Here is a 14320-nt window from a genome sequence, read left to right as displayed (position 1 = left end):
TATTCAACAGTGGATCTTGCACAAATTGTGATTTGCACTTCTGTTATTGGTCATCCTGTTTTAGCCTGATCGATTTTTGGAAAAGCAAAACGTAAAATTTTTTTATTTTTGAGGAAACTTGTGTGTTATTTTGTAAAAGTGAAGAGATGAAAGTGACGGTTATGAATGAGGTTAATAACTCACGGAATATCCCTCGGGCTGTTCCCTCGTGATATTCCTCAGTTCCAAAGGCAAATTGTTCAGATTTTTCACAATGCCCTCCAAATAACTGATGCGCAGTCATTAACCTCTAAATAGTAATTGCAATAGCCTAATTAGATTTAACCTTTATTTATTGGTCTGGACTTGTTTTGAGTTCACATAACTTGAACAAGAATTTAGCATCTGTCAAATGCATTAATCTTGCCCGTTCCATGAGCAAACTGCCTGTCCAAAATGACAGGCAGACAGGTTCTACTAGCTAAGACCCTGCACATGATCATGTTTTAATCTTAACAGTTACACTTGTCAAAGCATTACGTTCATAACATGGTGCTCTGAAATACAATTTATAAACTAAAGAGAATAATCTAATAAGCAAAATCTCATGCACAAGTTACTAAAATTTTAATACTTATGTCTTGGTTGAACCTTTTCCTGTTCATAGTAAGTGCAAACATTAACAACTGCATTGTAAAATAGCTATGATGAAAGTGTGATATATATGTCTGTGATAGAAAACATACCTTTATTGAACTTTTTTATGCTAGTATTTCTTGGTCCCCTCACACAATTCCTGAACAAAATAGCTATCTGAAATTGTAATAAGTCAGTACAAAAAAAACACCACCATAGACATTTGTTTATTTTTCAAATGTTAAGTTAAATATAGACTGATTGTGAAGCATGATTTGATAATAACTTGGATAGAATGTACATCTACTGAAGTTGTACATGGCTAGGAGCAGTTGAGAGCCTAACTCAATAGGTTAAAAGTGGGGTATGCAAGTAGCATTTAGACTTGGAGTGATGGTTTACATACATAGAGATGTTTACTATATCAATCCAGTAGAAATGGTTTTGAAATTTGGTATGTTTTTAGAAATACTTTATGTATCCATGCAAACAAAGCATCTACTATAATGTTTAACAGATTTAAGTAAGATCATTGAAGGATGACTGTTCTTCATTGTATTGAACCAGAGGTTAGACTAGAGAGTCCATCTTCCAAATATCCTCTACATTACACTATGGTGAATCTGTCATACTGGATTGTTACAATGAGGACCTAAAAAAATGTATCTCCAGCTTTTATCGCAAAAGCCCTGAAATCTAATGACAATGTGCGATTCCATTTAAAATCCACACTACCCCTGCGGAAGATTTTGGAATTATCTTGAGTATGAATTTCACACGAAATTATCACATTAGGCAGTTAAATTCCATACACCACCTGAGAAAGATTCTACCTGAATCTTCTACAGAGGGAGGGTGAGTTTCAAATGGAGCTGCTAATGATAATGTGTTCATTCCATTTGAAATTCATACTCCCCATTTCCATAACCTTCCACAGGAGGTGTGTGGATTTTAAATGGAATAGCCCAAGTTTTAGCATTTCAAAGATTTGTGCATATACAGGCTGTATCAAAATAATTGGTACTCATCAGTTTCCAGTGATTATGGACAAGACTACCACATCAAAATACAACACAGGAGCTACCTATACCTTACTTTTAAATAAATGTTATATGGTCATAATAACTATAAATCCTGTGCATTTCAAGCGGATCCATAGTTGCATTGTCGATAAACACCAAAACTGATGGGTGGGTACCAATCATTTTGATACAGCCTGTAATGCATAGCAAGCATGATCTAAAAAAACAAATCTAAATGTTCACTATATTGCCATTCATGAGCGAATATGTTGGAGTATGGACGCGCTAGTCTAACCTGTATCAGAGATGCCACTTTTCAGGTTTTAACATGAATTCTGTTTTTTGTGAGTCCAACTTTCTGTGCTTTTATTTATTTTCAGCCCATTTGGGGGGCTTTTTGGCCTGCATTCACATGCTTTTTCTCATCAGTTTCAGGTTTCTTGAGTGAAACTGAGTGGCATCTCTGCTGTATTTATTGGAAACAAATGCAAATATGGAGAAAATATATATATGATGCTATACTGCCTGTAACATGTGCAATCTGGTTAAGCATGGTGAGTCATTTGTCAGAACTTGTACCTATATCAATTTCAAGATATCCAAAAGAAGTGTTCAACTTTGTTAGTATATCATGAAGTACTCATACCTCAGAATTTGTAGTTCAGTGTAGTTTGTAGCATCATCAAAGCTATGAATATGATTGGATATTGTGATTTGTATGATCATGTATTACATGTAAACATGGTGTACACTTATATGGGTAGCTATTTACAGGGTAATGTGATTGTTCAGAAATTAGCCATAAGATTTTCTTTTTGTAAAAGGAAATCAATGATTAATAACTATTTTTTTCACATAAATATATAGTTAGATATCAGTGATAGAAGGTATAAAGTTTGATACAGGGCTTTGTCAATAGTTACCATAAATCCTGTAATCTCAAAGCATAGACCTCGGAAACTGGAGGTATGAGAATAATTATTTCAGTGCAATGCGTGTGTAAATGCTTCTTTGGCACGCCAACTGCTGTGCGATTTGTACTTGCCTAGCGCACCACGCTCTTTATGTCGTCGCATTTTTAAGCATCAACCCCTGATGCCACATATTTGGTTTGTACTTCTAGGTTGAAGCAGTATACTTGTATCAGGACCTACTTGCTATTACATGGAGCATGGGTTTCTCTACCGGAAGTCAATTTGTACTGAAATTCCTTCCCACAATGCAATTTGCATATATATTGTATAACAAAGGAGATGGATTACCCTCCAAGCGGTAGCTATTGATAAATGCAATACACCTGTTACATGTACCTTGTAGGAAGGAATTTTAGTCAAATTCACTTTCAGTAAAGGAACCCAGGACCGCGCATTGGGTTGAAAACAAAAAAAAAAAACAATGGAAGTAAGAAATCTTTTATGTACAGTCCAGCCTTACTTATCTGAACCTTTCTATTGATCACTCTGTTATCTGGCTGAATTATATTCAAAGAAAATCATGTTTTTCAATGCTGTTTGTTTACCCCGGTTGGTCTGTGAGGGACACATGCTAATCCATGGGAAATACATGGACCGTTCCAAGCTCATACTAAAAAACAAAAACAAGTCTGGATAGCCAGTGCAGGCTAATAAAATGCATGCTGGACTAGAAAGCTTTGATAAACAAAGCAAGAAATGGAAGAAAATGGCAAGGAAAAGAAGAGAAGGCCACTCCCAAACACAATAATTGTACAATTTTACTCTTAGCCCTTACTTCATGCGAAAAGAAAACTGGAACTGTGTGACGTCAACACATGTTATTTTCATGTTCGAACAAAAGCATTTGGAAAGGCATCTTACTGTTGTGCACAGCACTATATTATACTGAAATATGATCTTTCAGCGTTATCATCCCATGTGAAGTAATATCTTGTTTAATTTCCCCATTTTGAATATCCAATGCAGAATTACACATGATTCACTGATTCTTTAGGCCAGATAAAAGAGGTTTCACTGTGGTTTGTTAGCCTTTGTTTTAAAGCCATAATGTGCGAGTTTTATAATAAACCTGAAGATCTCCGGTTTTATTCACCATCTTCACTGATCGAGTGATGGCTAACACGTCTCATACATGTGTATCATTGAATCATTGACGTATAAACTGTGTGTATATCCCTATTCGTTTTACCTCTTATTTGTATGCGTCCAAGCTGCGTTAAGCTCATAAGCGATCCATCCGCAAGCTAATACTAGCATTGACAATAATTATATAGGTGCTGGAATGAAATAGCAAGTTTCTTTGTTTTACCTCATTTGTTGGCTCGAAATTAAATGGGGACATAATGTGATCAGTGAAAACTAACATTTTGTAAAAACAAATAAGAATCTATTCTTTATGGAAATCACACATTGCTTGAATTTAATTTATATCTATTGTGGTTAAGAAATTATGTGTATGTGGAAAAACTGTTTATCAGCATTAGGTGAAATATTTTCTGGGGTGGTGAAAAATTCACTTGACTGCTTGTTTGGGTAATAAACTAGCATCCTTTTGTGATGCATTTGTTAACTTTGCAAAAACCTGAAAATTAGCAGGTATCCCAGACAGAACCATTTACCCAATGGTCATAACATTTTGGCTGCTGGTTCACACCAAAATCCTGTGAACCAGGCTCTATATTTAAAAAAACCAGACTGTTAGTTAAAGACCCGGTTTTGTATTAATCTTTGTAGCTTGTACAATTAAACATAACATGATGACAGACACTTTTGATGAACAAAAACCTACACATGTTCCTCTGCATTACCATATGTGTCATGATGCTTTGCCAAACACATGTTCCATGATTCCAAAAGTTTAAAACGACTTTCAGCACACAAATTCACTAACCTTAAATTTTTAATGTGTGACACACATCATTGTAACATATTCAATGATGTTACTTGTTTCATATGAATTGGTAACATGATATGCATATGCTAAGCAAAAAGTTCACACGTTTGATTTTTCATTAACAAGAATAACATGCATCTAAATGTCTCAGGTGAGCTTGGAAAGCTGTAGAAATAATAAAAAAGAAGCATTTTAATACTTTCTGAAAAATAACTCCTAGCTCTTTAAAAATGGCATTTGGTTCACCTGATAATCACAGCGCTAAATATGTGGATCCAGGTTTGCTTTACGATGTATAGATGTAAGATGTAAGAAAAATAATTGTAATTTTGAAGAAAGTAGTGCATCTCAAATCAACTTGCAATAATTATTTGTCATATTTGTTGTAGTGTACATTGTATATAGAGGATCTAGCTAATTGGTCCATTTTGGTTTATTTATTTTTGTGTACTAAAAAAGTGGTAAAATGTATATAAAATATATAAAAGTAACAAGCTGAAATTGTGTTTTCTTTTGTGTGCTGTGTGAAAACCAAACATGACAGATGGACAGACAAAACTGTTCCTTTGAAGTAGTTTTTGACCTAATTAGCACCTTTCCGTAATAAGTGCCAGTGCCCAGGTTATGGAATTTTGAAAGTAACATCCGTTTAAGCACCCTCTTTTGACTTCAGATACACTGTATGGGACATGATCAAGGGAAATGAGTCCGATGTCGCTAATATTGATTTTAAAATATTGAAAGTGTTGAAATTCTTTTGTTTTATATTGTTTTCAGCGATTGATAAATTAACGTAACCGCAAAAGAAAAGAAAGGTGTATCAACATGAGGTTTTCAGTTTCTTAAAGCCCTAAATATCCTCTTTAGAAACATGTAAAACTCATTTTTGTTATATTGTTTTCAGCGATTGATAAATTAACGTAACTTCGCAAAGAAAAGAAAGTTGTATCAACATGAGGTTTTCAGTTTCTTAAAGCCCTAAATATCCTCTTTAGAAACATGTAAAACTCATTTTCGACCAGGGTCGACATGTGACTCATTCCCCTTGATTATGTCACATATGTGTAAATTCCAGATGTTGACCAATAGTTCATTATTTTTGATAACACCCCCCCCCTCCCCTCCACCATGATTGATTTAGGGCCACTACTTTGGTTTAATATGGTAATTTATCATTAAAAAAAGGAAAGTGGTATTTCACTGTAAAAGGATGTTCATTTTGCAAGATTGAGCAACGATTGTTACACCCTGTTGTCCAATTGCAAAAACATTTTGAGTAAGAACATACAAATTTGATATGTAAAATTTGTCCTGGTAAAAAAATACATGTTGATAAAAGCGTATTCAGAGTCTATGATAAAAGCAGCAAAAGTACCATGTCCTGCATAAACTATTTAAGTGATGTTGAAGTGTATTCAATAACCATTTTACCGATTCAAAAGCCTATTATGGTAATAAAACTAGACAAATAATTTAAACAAATTCAAAAGAACGGAAAATTGAAGTAGTTAACAGGAAGGACCAACCAATAATTAGGAATTTAGGAATTTTTGTTTTTACTATCCTCTATTATGTCACACGGCCCCACACTTCTTAGATCGCCTTGATAAGAGTTCGAAGCCATGTCGTCAACAGAGGGCAGCAAACTCGAGGTAAAGAATATCCCATATCGCGCTAATGAGCTGGACAGTAACCGTAGAAAAAGCTCGTTTCTGGCGAAAATTGACAAGTAACTTGCACAAATTTCTAGATACAGTTACTATAAGGTCGTGCGATGTATTCAAACCATTTGTTAACCATTTCTTTTTTAGGAGCAATACTTATTTATCATGAATATTATTGTCATGTTGATGACATCATAGTTACTCGCATTTTGTTCATTTTTAAATTTTGAAACATTTAACGCTCAAAAGTCACACAAAATCAATCACATATATTTTTCTTTATTTCACCAGAGTGTCCTTGCCAAGATTCTAGCATCAGACCATGCGCTTTCTCAAGATACAGCCTTCATAAGTGTTCTGTCACTTCTGTACAATTCTTAAAATTTGTTTCATGCATACAAATAGGGATGCACGTTTTTGTTGTGTTTTTGATAGGTTTTCATGTCCGATTTTAACGATAAAACATTATTCCTATAGAAAACAATATGGCAAAAGATACAACAGTTTGTAACATTCTCCATGAACTTAACCATCTATGTTTGGATTGTGATGTAATTAACGTGTGTAATGAGATTTTCTCTTTCTGAATCTGACTTGTAAAATATTATTTTTCATCACAATTTCTCATCAAATTCATACATTTCTGGGTCAAAAGTCAGGTAAAACACTTTGTGGTTTTGAAATTTGGTTTAGAAATAACGCTAATAAAATCATTTGGGTTCATCAAGCAGTTGCTTTTTATGATTTTCAAGGCAATATGCATAAATGATGAATTTGCATGTACATAATTTTTCACTTCAGTAAGCCTCGTCTTTTGACCAACGTTCATTATTGATCACGGGTTATATTGTATGCGATTGACATCAAAGAACCACATGTGTATGAGCTTGTGCATTGAATTGAATTACACAATGGTTATTCAGGTTATTGATCGCTAGATGGAAGCGAACATGATACATATTACGTAGGATTTCATGCCTGTGCGGGGATTTGAACCCTAGCGACCAGAACTATGAACACTTTGAAGTGTTAGCACCTTGCAGGGCCGTGGTCATAGTGGATAGGCAGGTCAAATATATTGAATAGACTATAATACAACATTAAACAATAGAGGAAAATTAAAAAAAATTCCTATCATCTATAAAGTTATAAATATGCGAATAAAGGTTGACCTTCCTTGTTTGCTCAGAAAAATGCTGCTGCACATGGAATACTTGCACTCCCAATTTTTTGCAGTGCTTTTGGTATGGTCAGGGTTAGTGAACGCCCTGGCAAGGAGAAAACAGTGGTTGTTTAATGAATGCCCTGACAAGGGGAAAATGTGGTTGTATAACCCTAACTCCAAGGAGGCTTTTTGGTGGAGGGTAAGGAAAGAAGGAAGAAGATAAAGAGAATTTTAATTTTCTCGGTGTAGCTTTGAACCCTCAACCCCTCGGGTGTTAGACACACAGAAGACCATACCTTGCCACAGGGGATTACCTTGGCCAGCTAAGCTTTCTGTGCCCAGTGGTTCTTTTGCATGATAATGCAATCGCATCACATGGAATACTTGCGCTCAAGTTTTTGCTGCTGTAGCATTTTGTGGCTTTTGATATGGTTAGGATTAGGATTGTTTGTAAATTGTACTTGTACCCTTTAAATTTATTTTAATGTATTTCAGTTTAATCATTTTGTTTCTTTTTCATTGCTGTGTCAATGCGCCACGAGCATCATTTTTGATGGATACCGGCGCATAACAGATGTCCTTTATCATTATGATTAGGTGAAAATAGCTCAGCCATTGACCTCAAAATCAAGGCTGTAAGGTAGAGCATGCGATACAGTTCTGACATTTGGTCATGATTGGTCTTTCAAGAAATAGGGTTGGGAATCCCTGTCAAATCTCCACCAAGAGACAATACACAAAAAACATACAAGACAAGTTATCAACAAAGTCTTGGTCACAACACTGGAATTTATTTATTGTAGATAATTGTACTACAATGCTAGAAAGAAATCCATATTACACTTTTACATGATTGAGAATGAAATCACACTATATATAGTGTTTTTATACACTTGTACAACATTGAACACAAGTAGCTCCAAATAACTGAAGCAATTCCCTGTGATTATATACCAATTTACATAACTGTTTTTAAGAAACTTGAACATGGCCAAGTCACAATTTTTAACGATCTTACTTTTTTTCAAACTTGTACAAGTCCTGCGAATATGTGTTTCATGTGTATATATATTATGATAATTTGAATTCTGAAAAATTCATCTTAATAAGTATTTAGGAATACATTTTTATCATTGAATAATTTTGTTAATTTAGGTATCTGGTATAATAGTATGAATAATTTAGAGCAAACTATCATCATATTTAGTATTTTGCTTCAAAAATATGGACAACGTTTGCAATAATATGCATACACATTAATGGGCGAATGACATGTTCATGATTCAATGTTCAAAATTGTTACCATACGAGTGGAAGACTATTCTAAATTGGTGATGAAAATCAAATCATAAACCCTGGTATTATCAGACAAATTCGATGAAAAAATATCACTTTTTTTGTAGCTTTTATAACAGACATCCTAGCTTAGGACATTTTAGTTTTCTTTAATACAAAATATCATTTGATTTATAGTCTCTCTGCTTCAAAACAAGTTGGCAACACCATACAAAAACATTCTCAAGATAAACCATACAAATTCACCAATACGTAAAAGAGATCACTTATACAATGTCATGTGTGAACTAGTGAAGTTGGCTGCTACAGAGACTGACATCCACCTCCCCCAATTCAACACATTCCCTATACCTACTGTTTCAGCTTATGGCAGTGTTAAACTGGTCAGTCATTTTGGCCTAACTTTATTTCACTTCAAATGTTATGTTGAAAAAACTACTAATATTCCAGACTTACAATTAGAAAAGTGACAAGTCATAAGAAATTGTGTTTCCCAAAAAATAGTAATACCTTATTATATTAGAATATGTAAAATCATCCTGAAGCCTTTCATACAACATGTTTCTACTGGTCTCATTGCTCTGATCTTTCTATATCATTTTGGCTATACACTGGTTTGCCTCTAGGTTGGTAGTGACGTAGGCAAGTATTTTGCTGGGCACAGAATCGAGCCATGCACGTACAGTTAATTGTGCCGAGCGTACACAATTCGCATACAAGGGCACGGTTGCAGAGCAATGCTAAACGGAATTGATGTCACTACTGAACTTGAGGTAAACCAAAAAATAGATGCAATACCCACTGCAATAAGACAAATACCTCATTATTATAATGAGGAAGGCCATTTGCAGTCAAGCATTGTTAAATGAAAGTATACACACCACAGCAATTGGTGTGGATCTATACAAGTTCTATTGGTAGAAATTTCCCTGGCATCATCTAACTTTTGAAGAATAAATGTTTGAGAAATGCTTTCCTTTTGGTAAAAAGAGAACAAATGCCAGAGGAATATTGAGCCATAAAACAAGCAATTTGTTTAACTCAATAGAAACACTTTGATAGATAAATACCATTTAAATTATTAACAACATGTTTCATTACAGGAAGTCCATACATATGCAAATTAATGCTTCAAAAAAGCCCTATACCACAAGCACATGAATACATACACACAGAAAACAAGTTTATTTGAATACTGATTTACTCTTGTGAGATTTTATTTCTTTTAGGATTCTGATATTGTGAATAATTACGAGCAAAGTAGCCCATTTCATATCATAATGCTGACTAATTTGGCTATTGCAAAACCATGATAATTAAATTTTGGCTAGAAAAACCTGTTCTACGAATGCCCGGATGGACAAACTTTAAAAGTAGTGTTGGTTGGCAAGGGTTTTTTTTCTTGAGAAGAATACAAGGCCTTAAAAATCAAAAAGCTTGAAAAATGTAGTCAATATCAATCCACTTTGACCAAAAATACAGCTGTTTTAACATGCATACAGATAATTTTTTTTATCAAAACGCAAGGTATAGGTCAGTCGGGCCCGTAGAACAGGGTTTTCTCTCTCACCTAAACCACTTCTTGAAGTTGTTTTTGTAACGTTCGTTTATAACACTGCCTGCAGTAATCATAACCATTTTTAAAAACAAATATCAACAATACAGTTGTATCAAATAATATGTTTAAATATTAAGACATAAACAAACAATTTGCTTTGATAAAATCTATCTTTTGTCATTATTTAACAAATAAAAACTGGAATGGAATAGTAACTAGGCATATTGCACATACATAACAGTATGCAGACATGAAAAATACAACAGAAATGCACACTGAGAAAACTACACCAACATTATACAAAACTAAAATGTCACTTGGCTTTCTCTCCTGCTGTGATTCTGCTGTATTAAACAAGTGCATTTTAAACACTGTATGGCTAGAAAAAAACTTATGGCACTATTCCTAGTCCTCACAAAATCAGCTAAAATATAATTCTTTAATACAAAATAAAACAAACAACACAAATCAACCAAGCAATTTCTGTTCACTAAACATCAGCCTCAATTTTGAATTCCTTTTTAACAAAAAAGTATTTCGAGGGAAGTATAACTAACCCCATTTTACAAGAAGTTAAAATCGGTGCTATCATGTGACATCAACAAAACGTGTTCAAAACTACTAAGATAAGATCTAACATAATTAACAAAAACTATTTGAGTATTTAAGAATTGCTTACACTTACAATGTGAAAAAATGTTGAGTTCTTTTTGTTTTGAACATTTGGATTAACCAGATATTTTTGTTCAAAAAATACTCTCTCGAAAACAAACAAATAATTGACACACAGGTGCTTTTGAAATCATGCGACTAATTCTATTTATACCAGACTGATAACAATAGTTTGTCATTGTCTCAAATAAATTGGACAGTTACTTGATAAGACTTTTGGGGTATTCCAGTTAATATCTATATACCCCTACAGAAGACATGACCTTAAATCTCCCACATAGGAGGTGTAGATTTCAAATGGAGTCACTCATTAAGGTAACCCCATTTGAAATTCACACTCCCTGTGTGGGAAATAAAAGTCATGCCTAGCATACGGGTATATGGATTCATACTGGAATACCTCATTCGTGGGGTCAGAAACTGCTTGTTTGCAAACAGGCCACATTTTAGAGAGTTGTATTTTATAACAGCTTCAGAATTACAATTGCCTCGCACACATCTATATATAATCATTTTATGTTCCCAGTGAGAACAGTTGAAACATCACACTTACTGAATCTCTCAGACTTCAATCAGTCAACGTTCGCTAATTCAAACACATGAATCAACAGAGAAACTATAATAACAGTGAAGCATTTGACAAGATACTGTCAATTGCTGTTGAAAGCCTTTCATACATAAATTTATACAACAGAGTACACTTATTTACATAATACTATATGAGAAATAAAAGATTGATATGCAGTTCAAAAGGAAAGATAAGAACGGATACAGTGATATAAGTAGATATTATATACATGCCACTTATATTGGCATACATAAATCTAAACTGATAATACACATTTTAGAAACAGCAAATCAGTAAACATGCAACAAGTATTGTACAGTTTCATGTATATAGTAAGAATGAAAATTACATTACATCATTAAGCAAGCTACTACTGAATCTATTTACAAGATCAGAATCCCCAATTGAGGACAATTGAGCCATTGGCAATGCCATGCTTATCGATCAGTGGAGATACATTATCAAGTCAGATTCAGTCTAGCCAATTGATGATCTTTAAAACACAGTAATATACACTTTTTGATCTGTGTGATACCCTTACTTGTATTGGAGTCTGGTATCAATGAGAGATATAAATCAGAGTGCACCAAGTGGGAGGCATTTAAGTTGTAGTTGTCAGCACTGATGGGCAATACCGGTAAGAGACAAAGTCATAATTAGGAGATTGCATTAAGACATCAAATACACGCATCTCATCAGGTGATCAACAGCTCTCCCCAGGGCACTGCACTGCCTCATCTCTCACTGATGTCATTGCAGACATCCACTTTTAGTTTTACTGAAGGATTAAAACAGACAGTTTAACTGTACAATAGAAGATTAGTAAGACTAAAAAGATGCTACTTAACTACAACAATCGTATACTTATAGGTCAACTCAACTTTCACAAAATTAGGTCGCTATATTTTATTTATTCAAAAATGTTGTGATCAGAATGAAAAAAGGCAATATATTCATCAAATTTCAAAATATATTTTGCTTTAACATAAACCTGAACAAGAAATTATTGTATAATATTACAGATTTTTTTTTAAATATTACGCAGCAATGAATTTTTTTTAAGACAATGGCACTTTGCTCATTAAATTGATTGTAACATAGAAGTAATTTGTTGGCTAATTAGAGAGTATTTGAAGGCAATACAGACAAAATGACACACATTCATAAATTGAATATAATTGGCACACAATGCAATTATGCTGGTCTGATATATACACTCATACATTTGAGTGTGTGCGTAATTAAGCAGTGTATGCAATGCATTAGGAGAACATAGGAATAAAATTGGTTAAAAAGAGACAACTGATTTTCAAACATTAACAGTATTGAGAGAGACAAAATTGAATAATTCACAACAAATGTGATTATATTTGGCATACAGTAAACATTAAGCCTAATAGGCGCACCTGGGCTCTTTTGACTTGGGGTAAATTTCATGTACAATAGAGAGCTCCCTCCTCTAGAAATCCCAACAAGAATTAAGGATGTGTGCCCTTATTTGCTGGTGAGATTTTTATAGGAGGGAACTTTTATTGTGTCTAAAATTCCAGTTACGTCAAGGGAGCCCATAGCGCCATTAGGCGAACTTTTACGGTATGTGACTAGCATTGCATTTTAGTATCAACTGGGGGAGTTTTTAATTAACATTAAGTTTTGAAGACAGCTTTAATTATTGTGTCAGCAAATTAGTACAAGAGATGTGCTATAATAGTCAAGTATTCTGGTATTTCTACCATAAAGCAATGCATAAAGCATTGTAGCCAAATTAAGTCAGCCATTCATCCGAAAGGTCAATTAAAGGTCAATGCTAGTCACACATATTATTCCTACAGACTTTCAATTCACTGTGCTCAAATTCATTTGTTTTGTTTGTGCATCCCAACAGAAATTTTTCACAGACTTCAAAACTTATGAAATTCAGCACATACAATTTTGCAAGTTTTTGAAAGATCAAATGCTAAGTACAAGACAAGATTTTTCATACCAACATATCCCTGATTGTGTGTATATTGCTAAACAAGTAAGAAATACTATTTATACATTGTACAGCTATTGTAGTTAACAGGTCAAGTGCTACATTTATACAGCATAGAAATGGAAAGGGAGGTTATTTTTTTAGGTTTCTCAATCATCTAAATCTCCTACATGAAATCATATGCCACTCAGTATCTACATACTGTTCTCTTATTACACAGTTAATACTAAACCAAACCACATATTTTTTTAAACTACCACAACTATAAGTAAATGAGCTAATTAATCATGTTTAAAATAGAACCAATTACTTAAAACAGGTTTTTGCATTTTTCTTGAACACAACTACATAGATAAATAGTTGTTATTTAAGCACTATATATGGTTAATAATACACATGATGGTGATGTTAGGTTTTACTTTGGTTTTAACTGGTAATTGAGGGTAGTTGAAAAATATAGTACATCCACAAAAAGGCAAATACCCATGTAGGCAACAATTAACTGAATAAATCATCACCCTCAAAAAATTGAACTAGCCCATGATTTCCCCAAAAAAAAAAAAAAAACAGATCAGTTCATTATTGCCTACAGGGTAGTTTCTCTCATTGTTAATCTGCCACTCAAAAACATTTTCTGAAGCTTACAAAATTTCTTTTAAAAAAGTTGTCACACAAAAATGTTGCACCAAATTAGGTTGCCTGATTTTTCAAAATAAATCTCTTCCGCGATTATCTAATCTTAAAAAGTTCACAATATCTTCACAATTCCTTTCCTATTTTCCAAAAAACAATGTCTATTTTCTTTCAACCAACCACTGGAGGGCGCTTCTCTCAACGAAGCAAATATTCTTGCACAACTAATTTCTCTGCTAATAATAGCCTAAATGTGCTAAGGAAAGACATTAACAGTATGGAAA

This window comes from Amphiura filiformis, chromosome 6 (assembly GCF_039555335.1).
Source record: "Amphiura filiformis chromosome 6, Afil_fr2py, whole genome shotgun sequence".
Taxonomy (NCBI): Eukaryota; Metazoa; Echinodermata; class Ophiuroidea; order Amphilepidida; family Amphiuridae; genus Amphiura; species Amphiura filiformis.
This window is presented reverse-complemented; position numbering follows the sequence as displayed.